Source organism: Amblyraja radiata, chromosome 29 (genome assembly GCF_010909765.2).
Source record: "Amblyraja radiata isolate CabotCenter1 chromosome 29, sAmbRad1.1.pri, whole genome shotgun sequence".
Lineage (NCBI taxonomy): Eukaryota > Metazoa > Chordata > Chondrichthyes > Rajiformes > Rajidae > Amblyraja > Amblyraja radiata.
Genome location: NC_045984.1, coordinates 23,385,610 through 23,395,819, shown reverse-complemented (window position 1 = coordinate 23,395,819; position 10,210 = coordinate 23,385,610).

Here is a 10,210-nt window from a genome sequence, read left to right as displayed (position 1 = left end):
TACCAGTTTGAAGTTTGATCGTTATTTTATGAGGAGTAACGTTGAGGGAATACGTGCCCTCCGCTCCCACCCTTGATCATATACTCAACTGGTATCTCTTCTCTAATCTTACTATGTTTAGTCATTACAGTTATCTGTGATTTCACACCGCTGCTTTGAAGAATGACACGCATGCGTCCTGGCGGGGTTCTTCACGTATTCCCTCAACGTTACTCCTCATAAAATAACGATCAAACTTCAAACTGGTAAGTTCTCGTTTAATCTTACTATTTCTTGCCGAACTTCACACCAAGGCAAAGGCATGTGATTTTAAAGCTCAATGCTGCGAAAAGTGCCAAGACAATGCGTTGCGGGATAGGCTGGACATAGACTGCAGGCACGCATTCATCCAGCAGGCGATTCTCAAGGAATCGGATGCCTCATTGAAGAATGTGCTGCAGTGTGCTAAGATGGCCGAGCTGCTAAGTAAAGAACTGCACAAAATGGCCAGCAAAACAGCGTCAAAGCTCCCTCAGGAGGTGAATACAGTTCGTCAGACTCGTCCACAATGCCAGAAACCACTTGATCGACCCAGAGCAAATCCAGAGAAGGTGGGACAGTTTCAGAAGAGCCGTCCACCTGTGGGGGGAGGATCAAAACCCTGCTACCGGTGCAGCTCGACTGCTCATCATCACTGTGAGTGCCCGTATATCGAGTCTCTTTGTTATGCCCGTTACCGAAAAGGTAATCTCCAGGCAGTGTGTCAATCTGGACAAAGGGGGATGTTTTGTATATAGTTTTCCCTGTCTGTGGACAGTGTGAGTGTGCAGCCATTTTGAGTTGTCTTGCTGCCAGCATTGAGTAATATAATAAAGACTTCTGTTGTACCTTAAAGACTCTCAAGTTTATGTAGGCATAGAAAAAGAACACGACAGCATGGGTGAGATGGGTGAGATGAAAGGAAAGGGTAAAGTGAAGATCAAAGGGATAGTTGTGCTTCTGTGCCACAAAGTTTCAATATCGCAAACTAAGTTCAATATCTTTATTTAACTGGCACAATAACAGTTATTGCTTTGCTGATATCTACCACAAGAGTGCTTTTGGCACCCAAAAGTATATAGTTAATGACATGCACCAGTAAACTGGGATTATAAAACATGATAAGATAAATGATTGGTATTGTTATTGGTTTATTAATGTCACGTGTATCAACCTACAGTGAAAACCATGTTTGCGCGCTATCCAGTCAAATCATAACATATATGAGTGTAATCAAGTTGTACACAAGTACAACAGGTAGGGCAAAGAGAAAAATACCAGAGTGCAGAATATAGTGTGATGGTGTTATAGTGTTAGAGGTGCAGAGAAGAAGTCCAAGTCCGCAATGAGGTAAGTTGGCAATGAGATAGGTAGGTAAATTGGTTTGATGATAGCTCAGGCATGGCTGTGACGGGTCAGGTCTAGTTCTGATAGGACAGGCCTAGTTCCTCCTGCTCTGATTCCCCACCAATGGTCCCCTCATGCTTGCTCCTGGCCCAGTTGTGAAGACCACTCATGTTGGCCTGAAGCGTCCTTCATTCCAATGACCTGATCTGAGTAACAGCAATGCCCCCTGTTGGTGAGTGAGGAAGCTCTGTGCCTAAACAATCTTTGAAAGCTTGATGTGCCTCAACTTGATGCCTCTTCTGCAAGAGGAATGGTCTCGGCCTGAAAAGTCGACGGCCCATTTCCATCCTCAGATTCCGCCTGACCCACTGAGTTCCTCTAGAAGTTTATCTTTTGTTTTAGATTCCAACACCTGCAGAGATAGATAGATAGATGGATAGATGGATAGATAGATAGATAGATAGATAGATAGATAGATAGATAGATAGATAGATAGATAGATAGATAGATAGATAGATAGATAGATAGATAGATAGATAGATAGATAGATAGATAGATAGATAGATAGATAGATAGATAGAACCTTTGACACAACCTTGCCCAAAGTATTGGTGGGTGTAAAGATGCAAATGATAGTTAGTCATTTTTATATCTTTCTAGTATTCGGATTTATTTCCCCCTGGTCTCAAAAAAGCTTCTGACTCTCCACGCCATCTATTGCACCTCATCATTTTGTATACTTCTATCAGGTCTCCTCTCAACTTCCGACACTCCAGAGAAAACAATCCAAGTCTGTCCAACCTCTCCTTGCAGCTAATGCCCCCTAATCCAGGCGGCGTTCTGGTAAACCTCCTCTGCACTCTTTACAGAACAAACCCTCCACATTCTTCCTGAAATAACACAACAAGAACTGCATGCAATACTCAAAACTGCACAAAATACTTGATAGCTCCTCAAGATTTACTTTTGGTTATGTTAAACGCTGTCAGGTAGAATCATAGTCATACAACGTGGAAATAAGCCCTTCAACCCACTTACCTATGCAGACCAAGTTGCTCTTTCTACACTAGACCCACCTGCCCATGTTTGGCACATATCCCTCTGAACATTTCCTCTCCATGCACCTGTCCAAATGTCTTTTTAAATGGTGTCATTGCACCTGCCTCAACTACCTCCTCTGACAGCTCGTTCCATATTCCATATTCCAGATATACCCACTATGTGTAAAAGTTGACCCTCAGATTCCTATTATATCTTCCTCCTCTCACCTTAAACCTACGACCTCTGATTCTTGATTCCCCTTTAGCTTCATACAAAAAAAAATATTTCATGCTGTTTCTGCTTAGGATGTTTGCTGGTTTGACTGGTGACCAGTGTTATGTTTATTTTCGGGTTAGATAGTCAACGTCTGACCAACTTTCTCCAACATCTCAAAGATGTGTAGATTTGTAGGTTAATTGGCCTCTGTAAAATTGCCCCTTGTGTGCCGTGAGTGGATGAGTAAGTGGGATAGCATCGAAGTAATGTGATAGATACAAAATGCTGGAGGAACTCAGTGGGTCAGGCAGTATCTCTGGAGAAAAACAACTCATGTGAATGGGTGATCGATGGCCAGCATGAAGGTCATGTTTCCATGCTGTAACTCTAACTCTAAACTAAGAAACTAAACACAGGTGCTTGATCGGTGTGCTGTGTGGTTTAAACAACAAAGATATATTTTGTTCTTTTATACAAATTTGACATGGTTCTGCCTGTTTTTTGAATGTACCCCTGATCGTACTGAGAAAAGTAGTCGTGGTTGTTGGAAAGTTCAGCATCCCCCCCCTAGGGCAAGGTCCAGGAGAAGCAACGTGCGGAGAATTATGTCATTCCATGTGTATCTGATGCGGTAAATGCATTAAGTGTCCAAGCATGAATCGCAATTGAATTTTCCGCCCGTCACGATTCTATGCAGAAATGGTCGTGTCTATGTTGCACTCGGGGTGAAGCTCAATTTCCAGGTACAAAAACACAGCGCTAAACACCCAGATCTGTAGGTCTATATTTCCAATGGTTTAGTATTTAAGGCCAGAGGGGAAAAGTTTAAAAGAGATGTACGAGGCAAGTTTTTTCATGCAGAGTGGTTGGTGCCTGGAACGTGCTTCGGGGGGTGATAGTGAAAGCAGATACAAGAGTGGCGTTTAAGAGGCTTTTAGGTAGACATATGGATATGCAGGGAATGGAGGGATATGGATCACATACAGGTTATGGCACACTGATTGAGCCACTGCCTCACAGTACCAGAGACCTGGGTTTGATCCTGATCTCAGGTGCTGACAGGTGTTTAACGTGCATCGTGTTCAGCACAGGTTTTGTGGGCTGAAGGGTCTGGTCCTGTACTATACTATTCCATGTTCTTTGTTTTGCAATTGTACACAATTCCCTTATGTATAAAACTCAGCATCCCATATCTGGTTATTAAAAAATAATAGCATTATCAAGTTTCTTTACATTTTTTATATCTGAAGTTCAAAGTATTCCATTTCATGTTCACTTGAATAAGGAAAGCAAACCTCTATTAATGTAAGTTTGCGGACAAACTGATTCTCTCGCCACAGCAGCCCAACTAAGCAATTTGAACTGCTGAGAGGGACGGGCAAGATGATTCAGAGTGCATTTCTTTTATTTATATCTAATGACAAAAGTAGGGTGGATGTCTTCCACACCCATGGCTAATCTGACATTAATTCACCAAGTGACCCTGGGGATTGAGGGTCAGGGGTCACGATCAGAAGGTTCCAAGATGGCACCCAACCCAGGCGACGCTGTGCGCTAGTCACAGAAGTAGTTTTGTAATTGCTCCACTCTTTTAAAGCTCTACTCCTACAGATCCCTTTATTATGTAACTTGTACACTGCGGATGGCTCGATTGTAATCAGGTATTGTCTTTCCACTGACTGGTTAGCACGTTACAAAAGCTTTTCCCTGTACCCCAGTACACGTGACAATAAATTAAACTCAACTCAGTCGAGGAAATTTAGTCTCGTCGCATCAAGAGCATATTTTCCTCTTCCTTCTTATCCTAAGCACATTGACCATTGGTCAGGAAACGGTTTGATAGGTAACCATTTCGCTGAAGAAGGGTTTCGACCCGAAATGTCAGCCATTTCCTTCTCTCTAGAGATGCTGCCTGTCCTGCTGAGTTACTCCAGCATTTTCTGTCTATCTTCCCTTTGTTATCTTTCTCTAGTTCCCTTAGACATTGATTATTGGTTTGGACTTGGTACATAGCAGCCAAGACGTCCAATGTGTGCGTGAAGGATTTTCCAGTCAATGCTCAACTAATGATAAATATCAGTAGGATCATTTGGTAGTGGGATCATCCTATCTGTGGCCCTGGTTGCAAACAGCTGCCTCAGCATAATGCAGGTTTGAACCAAGTAAGCTCTGATCTAAATATATGTCTGGCTGACAGTGCCTTGGTCTAACAATGTCCTCAGGGACAATTGCCAACTACTTTCCATCCATCTGCCAATCACCTGTAGAAACAAGGAACTGCAGATGTTTGTTTACAAAAAAAGGACACAAAGTGCTGGAGTATCTCAGCAGGCCTGGCAGCACCTCTGGAGAACATGGATAGGTTACACAAAAGGACACAGAGTGCTTGAGTCTAATGAAGAGTTCCATCCGAAACATCACCTATCGGCATTCTCCGGAGATGCTGCCTGACCCACTGAGTTACTCCAGGAATTTACGTCACCTCACCTGTATCCGGCTATCACTTGACAAGCCTTGTCCTGTTTCCAACTCTCTTTTCCAGCTTTCGCTCCCCTGCTAAAATCAGTCCGAAGAGGAATCCAGACCCAAAATATCACCTGTCCATTCCCTCCACAGATACTGCCTGGCCTGCTGAGTTCCTCCAGCGCTTTGTGTTTTGTTTACGATCCCAGCACCTGCAATCTCTTGCAACTCCACTTGACTGCTTGGCTGCAAAATCTCCTCAAAATGTGTCTACTTTGAGGAAGTTCTCCTTCTTTTACCGACATCAGTTTGAAGAAGGGTCCCGGCCCGAAACGTCGCCCGTTCCTTCCCCTACCCAGATGCTGTCTGACCCGCTGAGTTCCTCTGCCATCATGTACCTGCGCTTTGCTCCACGAGTCCAGCATCTGCAGTTCCTCGCGCTTACCCGATGAAGTCCGTGCAAGTTAATATCAGCAGATGCACTGTCGCACAGACATGATCCTCGGAATCAAGGAGAACTAATTCACAAAGTTGTAATTCGCTCAGACAGAATATGTTTTCCTCAACCGAGAATTAAACATCAGATCCTTCCTAAATGAATTCCGCTAATTACTTCCCTTTGATCATGCTTTAATGTTATTAAAGCAATAAATGCTCGCTTAAATTAAAAACAGAGCCTCTGTACATACAGAGGTCATCGTTGGGTGAAGGAGAATTTATGAGCCCTAGTCAAACTGTTAACAGGATTAATGTAATAACATGTTGGCACAACAGAACACTGTGTTGAGGCATCAACATGTACACTGGCTTCTCAGTAAATCATTCTCCGCATTATGGCAATTCATCTTCATGGGAAAAGGAAATGGACATCCCAGGCAGTTGTTGACCATATGTTGACCATGGAAAGCTTCAGGTCACTGGTGGGACACTCGCTCCTGAGTCAAAAGGATCTAGCGGAAAGTGGTTGGAGTTGGAGCCCAGTCCATCACACAGACCAGGCTCCCCACCATTGACTCCATCTACACTTCACGGTACTTCACGGAGATGAGGAGAAATTTCTTTAGGCAGAAGGTGGTGAATCTGTGGAATTCTTTGCCACAGAAAGAAGTGGAGGCCAAGTCAGTGGATATTTTTAAGTCAGAGATAGATAGATTCTTGATCAGTACAGGTGTCAGATGTTATACTGTATAGAGAAGGCAGGAGAATGGGGTTAGGAGGGAGAGATAGATCAGTCATGATTGTAATGGCGGGGTAGACCAGATGGGCCGAATGGACTAATTCTGCTCCTATCACATGAACTTTATGCTGCCTCGGAAAAGCAGCCACCAAAATCAAAGACTTGTTCCACCCGGGTTATTCCTTCTTCTCCCTGCTCCTGTCGGGCAGAAGAAACATAAGATTGAAAGCGTGCACCACCAGACTCAGGACCAGCTTCTTCCAGGCTATTATCAGGCCTCTGATCCCAGGCAGTTGTTGACTATTTATTGACCATGGGGAGATGGATCTAGTTCTCTGGTGGGGCACTTGCCCCTGATTTAAAAGGTTCTGGATTCCATCCTAATCCAGCATCAGTCCAGACTGAGAGAGTGCTTCCGCATCCGAGCTTTCTTTCAGATGAAATACTGAATCAAGGTTCCGTCTGCATTCTCAGGTAGAACTTGAATCTGTTCCAGCCACCCACAAGAACTTGTGGGGCGGTAGAGTTGCTGCCTTTCAGCGCTTGCAGCGCCAGAGAACCGGGTTCCATCCTGACTACGAGTGGTATCTGTTTTCAGCGAGATCTTCAGTTTCCTCCCACACACTCTGAAGACGTACAGGTTTGCAGGTGAATTGGCTTGGTATAAGTGTAAATTGTCACTGGTGTGTGTAGGATAGTGTTAACGTGGGGGGGTCGCTGGTGGGCGCGGATTCGGTGGGCCGAAGGGCCCGTTTCTCTGCTGCATCTCTAAACTAAACTAAACTAAACTTTTTAGAAGAACAGGAGATTTTCTCGTGGTGTGGTGAATAATGTATACACTTAAAGCAGCAGATCTAAGACGGATCGCCTGATCAATAGCATGTTGTTGATTGCAGCAGATTGTTAAATGCAGATTGATGCCAAGCAGGATATGCTGTAAGACACCTCCAGCATGGTCACACCATGGCAGAAAAGTACCTGAAGTCATGGAGGGCAAAGCAAGCTGTTCCAACCACCCACAAGAACTGGTGGCGGTTGTGACTTGCAGATTGTGACAATGGCATTGCTGTTAGGGGGATGTGCAGCTCCTTGCGTGGGCACAGGAGAATTGCAGTGAGTATATGAAATGTGCTGCCAGTGGAAATATAGACGCAAAGTGCTGGAGTAACTCAGCAGGTCAGACTCAGACTCTGAGGAAGGGTCTTGACCCAAAACGTCACCCACCCTTTGTCTCCAGAGATACTGCCTGACCCGTTGAATTACTCCAGCACTTTGTGTCTATATTTGGTATAAACCAGCACCTGCACTTCCTTGTATCTACATAGGAGCTGCCAGAGGAGGTAGTTGAGGCAGGTACTTAAACAGCATTTAAAAGGCACTTGAACAGAAACATATTTAGGAAGTGTTTATGTTTGGGATATGCTTTATCCTAGGTTTAGGTTTATCTTTAGTTGGTTCCGAGGGATAAGGGCCAAACGTGGGCAATTGGGACGAGCTTAGAAGGGACATCTTGGTCGGCATGGACAAGTTGGGCCAAAGGGCCTGTTTCTGTGCTGTATAACTCTATGGCACTAAGATAGACAACTCAGTCAACGGTGGATCACAGATCTCAAAACTGCATCTCCAGACACCAAACTATTGAAAGACACAGATTAAGCAAGCCCAGCATATTGAGGAATGTAGAAACAAGGAACTTCAGCTGCTGGTCTTTCCCAGAAACATTGTTTTAGCTGCAGTAAGTATTAAAAGCTAAATAAAATGAGGAGAATTTTGCAAAACCTATAAATTGACATTTACAGCAATACAATATCAGGTTTCGATATTTCAATTAATACTGTTCACTCAAACCACTAATGGACAATAAAACAGTATTAAGGACCAAGTATAAATGCATCGTGTTATTTTACGGTCTCTAACTATCCTGTTATAAAACCTTCAGATGCCACTGCCTCCTTTGTGTTATTTGAATCAGGTTCCATCTCAGTTAATGTCTGCCCTGGTCCCACCACAAGTCACCCAGATCTCTGCTGGTCTCTTCATCTCCTTCCCTAAAGGCAACTCCCACCTCTGTTTACGACTGTTATTTTGTGGATTGGCCCTTTCATGTAACCATTGGATCGCCACACACTTCTTGTTGAATTCCTGAATTTACCAGAATGGATCATATTCATCATGACTCAGTTCAGTTTCAGTTCAGTTTCAGTTCAGTTTAGTTTATTGTCACATGTGCCGAGGTACAGTGAAAAGATTCAGATTCAGATTCAGATTCAAACTTTATTGTCATTGTGCAGTGTACAGTACAGAGACAACGAAATGCAGTTAGCATCTCCCTAGAAGAGCGACATAGAATATGAGTAATAAATAAATATATTTACGTACATACAGTCGTAGTAGTGCAATTTTTTCTGGTGGAAGGAGTGTCCGGGGGGGGGGGGGTGACTGGCAATCACCGAGGTACAGTGTTGAGTAGTGTAACAGCCGCAGGGAAGAAGCTGTTCCTGGACCTGCTGGTCCGGCAACGGAGAGACCTGTAGCGTCTCCCGGATGGTAGGAGGGTAAACAGTCTGTGGCTGGGGTGAGAGCAGTCCTTGACGATGTTGCGCGCCCTTCGCAGACATCACTTGCTCTGGACAGACTCAATGGAGGGAGTGAGGAACCGGTGATGCGTTGGGCAATTTTCACCACCCTCTGCAGTGCTTCCCGGTCGGAGACAGAGCAGTTGCCATACCATACTGTGATACAGTTGGTAAGGATGCTCTCGATGGTGCAGCGGTAGAAGTTCATATGCCGATTTTGTTGCAATCGAGCCATTTCCTGTGTATAGATACACGATAAAGGAATAATTTGTAGTGCAAGCTAACGTCAGTAAAGTCCGAACAAAGATCAAATCAAAGATGACTCGAGGTTGTTGGATGCTAGGTTTAGGTTTATTATTAATGCCACGTGTACTGAGATACATTGAAACGCTTTGTTTTCCAATCGGATCAGATAATTCCATACATAGATTAAATCAAGTCAAACTCAAGCACAATAGGTAGAGGGAAAGATACAGAGTGCAGAATATAGTTCAGATCATAGTAGCATATCAATTGCATAGCCAAAGTCCAATGTCTGCAATGGGGTCAAGAAGAATCAGACAGTACACTAGCTTATGGAAGGACAGTTCAGAAATCTAACAACAGTGGGATGAAGCTGTTCCTGAGTTTGGTGGATCGCGCTTTCAAGCTTCTGTATCTTCTGCCCGATGGAAGCAGGGAGAAGAAGGAATGACTGGGCCAAGTCTTTGATTATGCCGGTTGCCTATTGGAGGTAGCGTGAAGTGTAGATGGAGTCAATAGTGGGGAGTTTGGTCTATGTGATGGACTGGGCGACATCTATAACTCTCTGCATTTTCTTGCGGCCCAAGGCAGATGTGTTCCCAAGTTGAAACATTGCAACCCGACAGCATGCTTTCTATGTATCATCGTTACAAAACCATGGTGTCATATTACACAGAAACAGGTCCTTCAGCCCACCATGTCCATACCCACCATCAAGTACCTATTTATACTAATAACTATTGGAAAATTACAAATTGTCTCTCTCGTTAAATTCTTCACCAAGATCTTCTGCATTTGTCGGGATAATCAGCGAAGATTTATAGCACTTTAGTGCTTCTTGCTTTTTTCACAATAAGCTTGGCAAACCAAAGTGCTCTCCAGGACATTTCTGACAAGGTTCAATCACTTACTAGCTTTTAGCAGGCAGCTTTCTCTCCACTTAAAGGGGATTCATCAAATAAGTGACATTTCCAAATAAATCTGTTCTCTTAACCGTCGAATGATTCTCAGGTTTACAGTTTACAGAGACTGCCTATCTTTCACATAGACAAGCCTGCAGTTGATATTAAAACAAAACTCGAGTTGATTCATGAGGGATAGTTTTCACTCGGAAGGAGGGGGTGGCAGC